The following is a 13966-nucleotide window of genomic DNA, read 5'->3' as shown; positions in this document are numbered from 1 at the left end:
GTTCTCCGAGCACGCCTCCAGCTTTGTTTTACTGGTGATTTGTAAATTATTTTCTTTTTTTAGTGTGTATGTATGGGTATATGTTTGTGCATGTGTGTGCACATAGGCATGCTGTTGTGGCCAGAGGAAGACATTGTATGTTTCCCTTGATTAAACAAAAAAAATAATAATGTGAAGATTAATAAGGTGTGTGCCCTCTCATCCTGCTGAGGCATCCTTGTTATTTGTTCTGGGACATCTATGCCCTGGTTCTTAGACCTTAGGCTCTGTTAGGAACTACCCCATGGACTTCTCAGGGCCTTGCAACTGAAGGATGTGGGACTTTCCAGTCTCCACAGTCATGCAAGGCAACCTAATAAACCTCTTCCTATCTCTCTATTTCAATAATCACCGTCATCGTCATCGAACATGCCATAGCTTGTGTAGGGGAGTCACAGGATAACTTTGTAGAATTGTTTCTCTTCTACCTTTAGGTGGGTTTGGGGATTGAACTCAGGTCATTAGTGTTGCTAGACAAGCACCTTTACTGGCTAGTCACCGCCCTCCCCTTCACTGTCTCATGTAGCCTAGGCTAGACTAGACCTCATTCTGTAACCAAGGTTGGCCTTGATCCTTCTGTTCTTATGTCCTGACCCCACATGCTCTGCCCTTCTTCTGACCTCTCTGTATGTCCTATCTGTTGTCATTAAAATAACGAGAATAATATTTGTATAATCGTACGAATACACATGTATCTACATGTATGTGTGAGGTAAGGGCTCCTGTAGCTCAGGCTAGCCTTGAGATCCCTAAATAGTTGAGAATGGCCTTGAACTCCTGCTCTTTCTGCCCCCACCTCCCAGATGCTGGGATTTTACATGTGTACCACTGTGCCTGGCAGTCGATAGAACCATCGCTCCTAATAAATGAAGCAAAGCAGGTAGCTCCAGCAGTGGTAGGGTGGCCTCCCCTCAGGCCAGCACTGGAATCAAGAGAAGCCAGTGGCTGTGTCTGAAGTGAGTTTGTTTGTGCTTGATTTACCTGTTTGCAAACTCGCTGTGAGGGCTGAGGTGAAAGCAGATCTATAAAGCTACAGTGGACAAAGAGCGCTTTCAAGCAAGCCGTGGGCCAGCAAGCCCGCGGGAGGCTGAGAGCCGCTACCTTGTTGGCTCATGAGACTATCATAAAATGACTTTCCCAGGAATTGGAGACGTTGGAGAATCCCACGTATAAAGAAGAGACATACTCGGAGAGAAGGGACTTGGCCCCGCAATCAGTTTAAGCTGGGACATCTTCAGGGCAAGAGCCCAGCTCTCCGTTCTTCAATCTCAACCTCCTGTGGTAAAATGAAAGGAATCAGCTGTGCTTGGCTCTATTGCTAAAAGGAAGATGGGGGGCCGGGGAGGGGGCGGAGAGATAGCTCCGCAGTTAGGAGCACTGACTGCTCCCGCAGAGGACCTGAGCCCGAACTCCCACACTGGGAGGCTCACAGCTCCTTTCCGGATCTAGCAGACCCGCCCCTCTTCTGGACTCTGCAGGCCCTGTCCTCCGGTGCACGAAAGCACATGTAGACATTAACATATATACATACATTAAAAAGAAAACATCTAAAAGACAGAGAAAACACTGGCTGTTGGCCTCTGGTTTCCACACGCATGCGCAGATGTACACCCCCCCTTATGTCCATACAAACCCTCAGAAGCCAAACACAACATTTATTGACGACTAAACAGGACAGCATTCCTTACTAGTTAGCACTGAACACCGAGGGAGGTGAAGGCTACTGCGACTTCAGGTCTGGTAGGAAGGAAGGAAGGAAGGAAGGAAGGAAGGAAGGAAGGAAGGAAAGGAGGGAGGGAATTTTTGTTTCTACTTAATTTTCTTTTTTAAAATCTTTCTCTAAAAATTTGTTCTCCGTTTCTTTAGGAAGTGAGATTTTTGTTTCTTTTTGCCTATGCTCTCGTTGTGTACCTAAAAACAAAACAAAACAATCATTCAATCCGGTCTTTTTGATTTCTAAAAACACAAGGGGGGGTGAGGTTGTGAGGACCCTCCGTCACCCACATTGCTTTCCTAGAGTTCGCAGGGCTTTTGGTCACGTCCGTCTGCTCCCCCTCCTTCTGTCCTTCCGTCCAGCCAGGCCTCTCTTGTTTGTTTGTATGAGTCTATGAGGCCCAAGCATCTATGCGGTTGGCAGAGAGAGGGGTTTGTGGGCTGAAATCTTTCTGCTTGGGTCCCTGCAAAGCTCTTCCTGCTTAGAAAAGGTTTTTGTGTGTCTCCCTTTTTTTTTTTTTTTTTTTTTTTTGCCTCTGAGGCACGGGGTGGGGGCGGGGGTGATTAATAGAAGGCTACCTCAAGATTTCAATAGGGCCACAGCGTGAGTTCCCAGGGCCGGCGGGGCCTTTGTTCCGCAGAAATCTGCGATAAAGCCTTGGTGGCTGCCTGCTTGCAACCTCGGGTCCTCATTCTGTCTGTGCCAGACCAATCTCACGACCTGAGCAGCTTGGGAAGGTCGGGCTGGAGCTGGAGCACTGCAGTTCTGGGTTTCTTTTGTGAGACCCCACAGAGGGAAGATCCTGTGTGAGGGTGGGGCTGGTCACCATGAGAGTCCTGGGGAAAGGGGACAGGCAGCTCCTTCCCTGGACTTCTGTGATAGAAGGCGCTAGAAAAGGTGAAGGCTTATGAATGGGACACAAGACCAGGGTTCCCACTACAGCTAACCTTCAGACAGGGTATGAGGTCGGCCTGATACCACAACAGAAGTTTGTGGGGACTTCAGAGCTCATGGGAGGTGATGAGGCTGGGTGATATTAGACAGCAGGGGAGGCATTAGTCAGCAGGTGGGATGGGTCCCTTGTGGTGTAAAATATGCTTCCTGGAGCTTAAACAGGGGCCACTAGAAGGTTATTATGGCCCATGAAAGCAAGGATCAATTGGTACATTTTAAAATTATTATTTTTCCTCTCTCTCTCTCTCTCTCTCTCTCTCTCTCTCTCTCTCTCTCTCTCTCTCTCTCTCTCTCTCTCTCTCTCTCTCTCTCTCTCTCTCTCTGCTTCTGGCATGCCAAGGTGCTCTCTACTGAGCCACACCCCAGCCCCTCACTGGGGGATTCTAGGCAGGGGCTCTACCACTGAGTCTCGACCCAGCTCCTCACTGGGGGATTCTAGGCAGGGGCTCTACCACTGAGCCATACCCCAGCCCCTCACTGGGGGATTCTAGGCAGGAGCTCTACCACTGAGCCACACCCCAGCCCCTCACTGGGGGATTCTAGGCAGGGGCTCTACCACTGAGCCCCAGCCTCTCACTTGAAGATTCCAGGTGGGTCCACTTCCAGCAAGCTTTAATCCAATCCTCCTTTTACTTTTCTTTTGAGACAAGGTCTCACTAAGTTACCTGGGCAGGCCTTGAACTCCTTTTGTCACACAGCTGGGCCTCAAACTTGCTGTCCTCCTGCATCAACGTCCAGAGTTCCAGAGATGATAGCCCTGTACCAGCCCTGGCTCCTTCTTCCATTTTGGCTCCATGATGGCCAAATCAGAGAACCCTGTCTATGATCAGGGTGGGTCTGTCTCAGCTGCTCCCCCATACGTTCTCTGGAACACCCTCACAGAAGTGTCTTTTACCTCAACATTTGCATGCTTTCTGTGTGTGTGTGTTTATGTGTGTTGGCGCACATAATCTTACACACGTGTATACTTATGTCCTAGTGAAGGTCACTACTGTGACAAAACACCATGACAAAAGCGACTTGGGGAGGAAAGGGTTAGTTCAGCTCACATATCTGCATTGGAGGAGGTCAGGACAGGAACTCAAATTGGGCAGGAACCTGGAGGCAGGAGTTGATACAGAGGCCATGAAGGAGTGTTACTTACTGGCTTGCTCAGCCTGCTTTCTTATAGAAGCTGTGACCAGTAGCCCAAGGATAGCAACACCCACAATGGCTGGGCCCTCCCTCATCTATCACTAAGAACCCTTGCCTGCAGCCTGAGGCATTTTCTCAATTGAGGCCCTGCCCACTCTAATGACTCTAGAGCCAAGCTGACATAAAACTAGCCAGCACACATGTAATACGAATGAATGTCTCATGTACTTTTCCAGGTGCTGTCCACTTATTTTGAGACTGTCTCTCTTGGTCTGGATCTTGCCAATTACACTAGGTTGACCAGCCAGGGGGCCCTAGAGACCTGCCTGTTCTGTCTGCTCAGCTCTGGGATTATAAGCACGATTCACAACCCCAGGAGGCTTTTTAAAGGTGGGCTCTGGGGATTGCACTCGGTCTTCAACCTTGTAAGGTGAGCATTTTATCAACTGACATACCTCCTCAGCCCCAAATCTGCAAACTGATCAGTGTGGGACTTTTGACCAGCTCTGTTTCCATTTACCTCCCCTTTAACAAATATGGTGTTTCTCTGTTCCTGGGACGCTACCATATGGATTAGTGTGAACACCTGATCAGGAAAGCCCAGAAGTCCTGGACTCAAGTGATCCTCCTGCCTCAGTCTCCAGAGTAGCTGGTGTGTGTCACTGTGGCTCAAGTTTTGCATGCTTAAGTCCCAACTCCCAGTTTACTCTATGTGTAAATTTGGAGATAAGGTCTCTACAGAAGAGACTCAGGGAAGAAGCTGTCACTAGAGTGACTTAATTCGATTTGCCTGTTATAAGGAGAGGATTGGGAGGCAGAGGGGGACCCTGTGAGGACAATGGGAGAAATCAACAAGTGCCCAAGAGACAATTCTTCTGACCCCAAGATGTTGAGCCTGTAAAATGGGAAGAGAATGAAGTCTGTGGTGTTGATCACAGTGTCCCTGTGGTCCACACTGCCCGCTGAGAACTGTTCTGTGGATTAAGTGGAAAACTGGGGCCAGTGCAGGGAGAGCTCATGGGATTCGGCCATGACAAAATGCCAGCCATGGTACCTCTCCCATTCAGGACCCAAAATGGAATCACTTGATTGATTCCCAGTGGAATTAGAGGGACTTTTCAGTGTTACAAAGTTTTTGTTTTTTTTTTTTTTTTTTTTTTTTTTGAGACAGGATTTCTCTGTATATCCCTAGCTGTCCTGGAACTCACTCTGTAGACCAGGCTGGCCTCAAATTCAGAAATCTGCCTACCTCTGCCTCCCAAGGTGTGTGTCACCACTGCAAGGGCCATACCAAATTGAAATATGGTGAACCAATGAGTTTTTTATTGGGGTCACTTACAGGATAGATGCCATCACTGAAAATTCACACCCTCTAGGAGATGACTGAGAAATCTTGCAGTTCAGCTGACCAGTCTCTTCCCAAGCAGCTATTTCCTGCTGCTATAAAGCTGAGGAAGGGTCTTTCACAATCTTCTGACTTGCCATTTTCCCAGACATGCGACATTGTTTTACCTCTGCAATCTCCTGAGCCTCGTGGAGAAAACTGATACAGAACAAGGCACGCCATTCCTGCTATAGATCAGGGCACACCAATTGTGATGTAAGTGAGACAGAGGTGACAAAGTTAGATGAAGTTAAAGAAGGGAAGTTGGGTGTAGCAGCAGATATCTCGAATTCTAGTAGCCAGGAAGCAGAGGCAAGAGGATTGTGTGTCTGGAGACAGCCTAGGCTACATAGCAAGATCCTGTGTTCAAACACCAACGTTTGGGGATGGCCAGCCAAGACTGAGTCTCAGGGAGTGAGGGCATCCCACCCACTCCGAGGTTCTCAATCAAGGTCAAGCCACCAGGCCCTTCTCTGGTTACAAGGACGTCACAGGACTAGCCCACACTTCAGGATTGGCCACACAAAGTTGCAATGGGGAGTGTTTTATTTTGAGACATGTCTCATATATCCCAGGTTGGCCTCTCTTGCTAGGTAGCTGAGGATAACCTTGTACCTCCTGCCTCAGCCTCCCAAGTGCTGGGATTGCAGGTGTATTACGAACCCGGAATATTTGTTTTTCTCGTTAAATGTCAATTTTTTTTTTAGAACAGGGTACAAAGATCGGGCGAGAAGGCTCAAGTGGGTAAAACTGCCTGCTGATCGGACTTACATGGTAGATGGAGAGAACCGACTCGAGTAAGTTGTCTTTTGACCTCCACAATAATTGATAAGTGTTCAAAATATTAGAACAGTGTATAAAGTTTTAAAAGGCAGCAATCTAAGAACCAGTAGGCTATTTAAGAATCAGCATTGGGTGCTTGGACAGCAGCTCGAGCCTTCAGTGGGATCTCACAAACACAATCTCGAGGACTAAGTGCTATAATAAAGCGCCTGTAATGTTTTAATAACTTCCTCTTTGAACTGTTCATGTCTGACTGAATGTGTACTGTGTGGAATAGCCTACAGCCTGGGTCTTCGGGAACCCTACCCGCAGAATGCGTGCTCCTCCATCCACTCATCCGTCCCTGGCAAGTCACGTCTTTGCCCGAGGCCCCGCCCACCCCGCGGCAACCGCCACGCGTGAGATCGCCGGCCACTCTCTGCCCGCGTGGGTCAGGCAACGGCGTGCGGGCTCAGCCGGGACACCGGAAGACGCCTGATGAGGCCGTCCGAGCATGCGCGGAGGGCAGCAAGCGCCACCAGGGGGCACTGCGGGTTCCGTGGGGGAGGGGCGCGCCGCCGCGCGGGACCACGTGCGCACCACGTGGCGCCCGGCAGTCCGGGGGCCGTGGCAGGGTCGCCCAGGCAGCCATCCCACAGCCCGCGTGGGTGGCGGAAGCCGTTCTCTCCGTCTGTGCCCCGGTGCCCACTGACCTCTGACCTCCGACCTCACTGACTTAGGGTTACCCCTCGCCGCCGGTCGCGCGGTGTGTTTATAAACAGACCTCCCGGTGGGAGCGAAACCGCGGATCGCTGGATTCAGACCCAGGGGAACGGAGCCTCCGCACATGCGCACCGACGGCTACATACGCGCACGCGCAGTGGCTCGGTAGTGGTGGGTGCCTGTCCCCGCCCAGTGTGTCCTTGCCAGTGCCTGTGACTCTTCTGGGAACTGAGGCCCGGAAGGGGCACTAGTCAGGATCCTGCCCAACTTTTTTTGACCATAGTGTCTTCAGTGGACACTGCGAGCCTGGCAGCGGAGGTCCATGAAGAATCCGATCAGTACAGCATAAGGAACGACGCTTAGATGACATGTGTTTAATTTCAAAAGTGGGAGGGAATTAACCGTATGCGATGAGCCTTGAGGACGTTGTGCAAAAAAGGTGGCGCACACCTGTAATCTCAGGAGCTCCGGATGCTGAGGCAGGATGACGAGAACAGCCATAGTTCTGAGAGAGCCGGCTTATATGAGGTTCCTGGAGTAGTGAAAGTCATAGAAAAGTAGAAAAGAGACGTCAGGGATTGAGGAAGAGAAAATGAAAGTGTTTAACACCTGCGGAGTACCTTCTTGGGAAGTTAGTTCTGGAAATGGGTACTGGTGATGGTTGAAAAGTGTGAATGTGTTTTGTGCCACAAGACTGTGCTTAGAAACGGTTAAGGTGGCCCAGCTGTGGCTTAGTGAACTTCTTTAGTATGCACCCCAAGACCGCATAAGCCAGGTCCATGCCTGTAATCCCAGCCTTTGAGGGACAGAAGCAGACGGTAAAGGCTAGGTTGGACTATAGCAGAAGAGAGACATTGTGAAGTCTCTTGCGTGGATTTCATAGGTCAGATCATGTCATGTGTACCGGGAAAAGGACAATAGGCATCCTTTTTGTGAGCTAAGCAGCTGACACTCTTCTGACACTTTGTGACCCCCCCCCCCAGCCCTAACCAGCACCCGGTTTCAGACCCTATTAAGATTAGTCTCTTATGTTCTCAACACTAGCCTAGGGAAGCAGCCACCCTTCTCTGCCTTCTCTGGGATGTGTCCATTTTATAACCATGTGTCCCTGGTTACTAAACAGTAGGTATTTTGCAAGGAGGCAGATGACCCACACAGGTAAGGAGTCTGCCCTGCATGGACGTTCTACTCTGGTAGAGGGTATTGTTGATGAAGACAGAAAAATGTCAAGTGGCCACTGTTGGAAGAAAGGGTGGTTTAAATTAAGCTTTTATTTAATCATTTTGTATGTGTGTGTCTTCCTGAGAAGGTATTGTGTCTCCACTAAACATTACGTTTCATTTCTTTTTCTAGTCCTTGGTACCTACCGTTCTACTCTCTATGAGTGTGTGTGTCTCTCTGTGTGTGTCTATGTGTATATGGGCACATATGTATCACATTGCATGTATAGAGGGCAGGACAACTCGAACAAGTCAGTTCTCTCCTCCCACCATGTAGATCCTAGGGATTGAACTCGGGTCATCAGAGTCTTTTACCTGTTGAGGGTCTCACTGGCCGGTGATCTAACCTTGATCCAGGAGATGGTGAAGAGTTTGTGCTGATGTGTTCATGTGTCACACAAGAAGGCAGCTGAGGGAGGGCTGGAGTTTTCCCTTGGGGTTACCATGGAGAGAGAAAACAACCAGTATACAAAGCTCTAGGGCTGGGATCACCTGCTGAGTCTGAGGCACAGGAAAAAAAGCTCAAGTGGAAGGGCACGTGGTGGCGGCGGAGGCAAGATGTGAAGGCAGAGAGGCATGCCTCATGTGACAAACTGCCCTTGTGTAATAACATTCAATCGGGAGCTCTCTGGGCTAGCTGGCTGAGCCCCAGAGACCCGCCCCCCTTTCAGTGTCCAGCTGTATTTTACATGGGGGCTGGGAATTGAACTCGGGTCCTCATGTTTGAGCAATAAGTGCTTTACTAAATGAGCCAGCTCCCCAGCCCCTTTCTCTGCTTTTGGTTTTGTGACAGGATCTCACTGAGTTGCCCAGCCTGGGCCTTGAACTTACTCTATAGGGCAGGCAGGCCTTAAACTTTCAGTTTTCCTGCCTCAACCACTCCAAAAACTGGGACAATTGGCCTGCACGATTGGGTCTGGCTTTATGTATTTTATCAATGGTTATATTTGCAGTATCATGTGCAGGCCCTGGCTTCACACTCAGTAAGTGCTTGAGGGGTGAGTAGTAGATTTCACGAGGAACCCACTCCACAGTGAACCTGTATCAGCTTCTTCTTCTTCTTCTTCTTCTTCTTCTTCTTCTTCTTCTTCTTCTTCTTCTTCTTCTTCTTCTTCTTCTTCTTCTGTATTTGTTTTATGCATGAGTACACTGTAGCTGTCTTCAGACACACCAGAAGAGGGCATTGGATCCCATTACAGATGGTTGTACGCCACCATGTGGTTGCTGGGAATTGAACTCAGGACCTCTGGAAGAGCAGTCAGTTCTCCTAACTGCTGAGCCATCTCTCCAGCTCAGGTTCAGTATTCTTAACAGCAGCTTGCAGAGGACATGCAAGGAGCTTTGTAGAAGTTCCCAGGGCTTTTTACAGCATTTCTTAGACCCATTTTACAGGGAGGAACTAGAAGCTCGAGGAGAGAGCCGGGAGGCGGGGATGGGGGTGGGGGTGGGGAGACCTCAACAGGGTTGAGTTTCACTGATGAGAATTCTCTGCCTCCCTCTGCCAAACCTGTCACAAATCAGAGGTACCGTTGAGTTATGATGAATGATAAAAACAGACCTCATATCCACAGGTGGCTAAGTGGCTTTATGTGACAAATGACAAAAAGCATCAGTATAAAAACTGAGGTTGTGGCTGTAGCTCAGTCAATAGAGTGCTTGACTACCATGCAGAAAGCCCTGGGTTCCATCTCCAACCCTGCTTGATCTGGTGCAAGCCTGTAATTTCAACGCTTGGGAGGCAGAGGCAGGAGAGTCAGCAGTTCACAACCATCCTTGAATACATTTCTAGTGAGGTCAGCCTTCGGTGTATAAGATGTCATCACAAGTAAACCAAAAGGGGCAGGCTGTAGTAGTGGCTCACTGTAAGTGACGGAACCACGGAGATGGCTCAGTTGGTAAACTCTGAGAACCCAAGCTTAATCCTAGAATCTACAGGAAAATGCCAGGCATGATGGTGCATGATTTTAATCCCAGTCCTGAAAAAGGTGGCAGGCAGATTCCTGTGGCTCACGGACCAGCTGGTTAGTCCAGCCTTATTGATGAGTTCCAGGCCAGTGAGACCCTGTCTCAAAACACAAGGAGACAGTGCCTGAGGAACAAGAGGCAGTGTTTACTTCTGCCTCCCACAGGAGACCATCTCTCTTGCCCCTCAAAACAAGTTTTAGAAATTCTGAACATATTATGAATTGATAGATGCTTCCATTAAGATGTCTCCTCTTTAACTGGGTGGTGGTGGTGGTACACCTTTAATCTCAGCACTCTGGAGGCAGAGGCCAGCCAGGTCTACAGAGCAAATTCCAGGACAACTAAGACCACACAGAGATACTCTGTCTTAAAAAAAACGGAAAAGAAAAGAAAGATGTCTCCATATTGGCTGATGTCACATGACGTTACTCACCTAATCATTTTTTTTTCCCATGGCAAGAAGATTGCTTGCAAGCCAGATATCCTGTAATTATTTGTTTGGCTGAACATGTCACACAAGATCTTTTTGGTACATGCATGACAAGGGAGGCTGGGATTCAGCCCAGTGCAGAGCTCTGTTGGCAAGGTGACAAGTCACATGAAACAGGGTGCCGGCCAGGAATTGCTCCTGTGGGATTCTAGGACTCACAACCTGGCTGTCAGGTGTTATAATAGTGTATTCCTCACACCAGCTGCTTTGGAGACTGAGAGGGGAAAACCAGCCTGGGCTACTTTGCCTCAAAACAAAGCAAACCAAATAACAAAACCCAGAATCCGGGAGACATGCAGAGCCCCGTACTAAGCTGGCAAGCTAAGTTGAACCAGTAAGCTCTGGGTTCAAGCAAGAGACCTTGTCTCAGTAATAATGTAGAAGGTGACTGATAAAACACCACAACTCTGTTTGTGCATATGCACAAATATCTCATCAGTATTTACATTTTTTCCCTCTATCATCTTACATCGGTGGAGAGAGTATCAGCGGTTATCATATTTAAATTACGAGACACTAAAAGTGTTTGCAGTTGTATGTGGGATAGTTACATCACATTAGGCAGAACCATAACCTAATGGATATTGTTTCCATTTGGAAATTAATCCCGACATAGGAGATGTGACTGTGGGTCAAGTTGACAAGGGGTGGACTTGTGGTGGCTAATCTTGGTTATCACCTTGAGTACTTCTGGAATCAACTGAAACCCGAACTCCTGGGCACTCCTGTGCGGGATTTTTTGATCTGATTATTTGAAGCAGGAAGATGCACCGTAAATCTGGGCCAGTTCTTCTGACGGTGGCCCACATAAAAGGACTTTATTTTTGCCCCACTCTCTGTGACAAAGTCCAAGTTAAAAATAAGCATTTAGAAAGATCTTGGGTATATTAACACCACTCAGGAGTGGATTCCATGGACTCGTTACCTGTCTTACAAGACAGGATTGTAGGCATGGATTCAGTGGTACACAGTTTCCCTCACAAGTGTGAGGGCTTGAGTTCAGATTCCTAGAATGGACAGTAAAAAGCTAAGCTGGGTGTCACGTTCCTATAATGGTGTGAGATGAGAAGAGGCCCCCTCCAAGCCAGTGAGCCATCTAGCCTGGCCCCAAGTTCCAGCCCAACAAGAGATACTGTCTCAAACAAAAAAGTCAGGGGTAGGGATAGGGGTTCCTGGGTGTGTGTGTGTGGGAGGCATGGGGTAAGTAGATAACATCTGAAATGTAAATAAAATATCCAATAAAAGAAGAAAAAAAAAAGTCAGGGGTTGCTTGAGGACCAACAATCAAAGTTGTCCTCTGACCTGTATTCTTAGTGCACACGCACATGCATGCAAGCACACACACACACACACACACACACACACACACACACAAGTTCTTTGATCTGACATGATATGATCTTTGCAGAGAAGCACGGTAGTCAACAGAAAACTACAGAGTGATAAGATCTGTGGGTTCATGGTGAATATAGTTGTGAATGTGGGAGCTGGAGAGATGGCTTAGCAGTCAAGAAAGAGCACTTCCTGATCTTTCAGAAGACCCAGGTTCAGTTCCCAGCACCCACATGGTGGTTCCCAATCATCTGTAAATCTAGGTCTCAGGAATCTGATGCCATAAACTCTGGCTTCCACAGGCAACAGGTATATGTTTAAGAAAATCAGAAGGGCTGGAGAGATGGCTCAGCCTATAAAGACTGCATCCTATGCTTGCAGAGGACCTGAATTTGGCTCCCAGCATTCAAATCAGACAGTTAACCTTTTATAACTCTGGTTTCAGAGATCTAGTGCCATCTTCTGGCTTCTATGGGTACTGCACATAAATAAATAGAAAAAAAAATCTGTTAAAAAAAATGGAGGCAAGACTTTGTCTTCCATTAGAATATCCTATCTTGTTTTTTGACATGGAGTCTCTCACTGGCCTTTAGTTTGCCAAACAGGCTGCCTGACCAGTCAGCCGCAGGGACTCCATGATACTAGGGTAACGGAATTTAGGTATGAAGCTTGCTAAGGTACAGTTCAAGCCATGAAAATCTTCCTGAATTATTTATTTTGTTTCTTTGTAGATGTGGAAAGACCCCCACATTCTTAGAATGAAATTGAAAATTTAGGTTGGTTAAGCCAGGCCCACTTTTTATTTTGTTTGTATATATTTTTTTGTTTTGTTATTTCGTTCATTTGCTTTTTAAAACAGAATCTTACTAAGTAGCCTTGGATAACCTGGAACTTTTATTTACCAGGCTGGCCTCACACTCACAGAGATCTGCCCGTCTCTGCCTCCTGAGTGCTGCAATTTAAGGCATGTGCCACCAAGCCTTGCCTCTGACCCATGTTGTAACTATCAGGAAGACTGTCTAAGATGTCCAAGGTACTGTCCTTAGAAATCCCAGATTTTTGTTGTTTTAAATTTTTATTTCATTTTGTGTATAGTGTATGCATGTGTCCACATCTGTGTGCTTTTGTATGTGTGTGTTAGTGTTTGTGTGTGTATGTTTGTGTAGACTTAAAGCCCATGTTAGTGTCTTCCTCAATCACTGTTCACCTTGTTCTTTGAGACAGAGTCTCTCTTTGAATCCAGCTAGACTAATTTAAGGATCCTTCTGACTCACTTTCCTCATGCGGAAATTCCAGCCATGCTCCGTTGCATCCAGGTTTTTTTTGGGAGGTCGGGGAGGGAAGGTGAAATAACAGGGATCTGAACTCAGGTCCTTGTGCTTACATGGCACAGAATTGCTGAGTAGCTGATGCTGAACTCGAAGTCTCCCTTCAGCCTTTCACTCACTGGGATTACAGGCGTGCCCTACCATAACTAGCTTGGATGCATAAACATTTGAATCATCTCGGCATTATATTTTTGGGCTATATGGTGCAAGAAGAAATCTAGAGCCTAGGAGATTTGACAAAGACAGCAAAGGCATCTGATAGAATGTGTAACAAGAAGTACGGGGATCTGTGAAAACAGTAAGACACACACAGCTGCCTTCATAATCAGGGACACTCCTGAAGAGATGCCAAGAAAGCTATGGCCGCCAGCATTACTGCAGAGGGATGGGAGTGGGATATGTTGTTGGGTTCTGATATGTGCCTTCTGAATTGTGTTCTATGTGTGTGCTTCCCATGCTAAAGGATGGAAAACACGAATTGTAAGTAAGCTCACCTCATCAAACCTTCTCATTTTATTCTTTTATATTAGTCAGGGTCTTATGTAATTAAGGCTGACCTCAAACTCACTCTGTAGCTGAGGGTGCCCTTGAACTTTTGATCCTTCCCACCTTTCCCATGCTCGGATCACAGGTGTGACCCCCTCTGCCAAGTTGGAGACTGTGTTTTTGTTTTAGCCAGCCCTCTAATGTTACTGATGCTGCCTGAATGACACATTGTGCATCTAGAATAATAAACATCTTCCAGTGCTGGTGCCCCCGATGCTGATGCCAGTGCCAGTGCTTATCCTGGTTCCGAATCTGGTGCTGGTCCTGATGCTGGTACTTGTCCTGATACTGGTGCTGGTCCTGATGTTGGTACTTATCCTGATCCTGATAGTGATGGTGATGCTGCTGCTGGTACAGATGTTGCTGCTGCTGTTG

At 47.7% G+C, this 13966-nt stretch overlaps 2 long non-coding RNA genes across 2 annotated transcripts in view; one reads left to right on the top strand and one right to left on the bottom strand.

The window, feature by feature from the left end:
* Positions 1–5903: 5903 nt before the first annotated feature.
* The window catches only part of LOC143438052 (uncharacterized), a 28919-nt gene continuing 20856 nt past the window's right edge, over positions 5904–13966 (top strand). The window contains exon 1 of the long non-coding RNA XR_013107148.1: positions 5904–6022. This is a non-coding gene — a long non-coding RNA (uncharacterized LOC143438052). The remainder of the gene's footprint in view (positions 6023–13966) is intronic.
* On the bottom strand, positions 7070–8417 carry LOC143438051 (uncharacterized). Its single transcript, XR_013107147.1, has 2 exons — positions 8246–8417; positions 7070–7242 (listed from the first exon to the last, which is right to left on the bottom strand). It is a non-coding gene; the product is annotated as an uncharacterized LOC143438051 (long non-coding RNA).

This window comes from Arvicanthis niloticus, chromosome 24, assembly GCF_011762505.2.
Source record: "Arvicanthis niloticus isolate mArvNil1 chromosome 24, mArvNil1.pat.X, whole genome shotgun sequence".
In the NCBI taxonomy this organism is placed as follows: domain Eukaryota; kingdom Metazoa; phylum Chordata; class Mammalia; order Rodentia; family Muridae; genus Arvicanthis; species Arvicanthis niloticus.
This window is presented reverse-complemented; position numbering and strand designations above follow the sequence as displayed.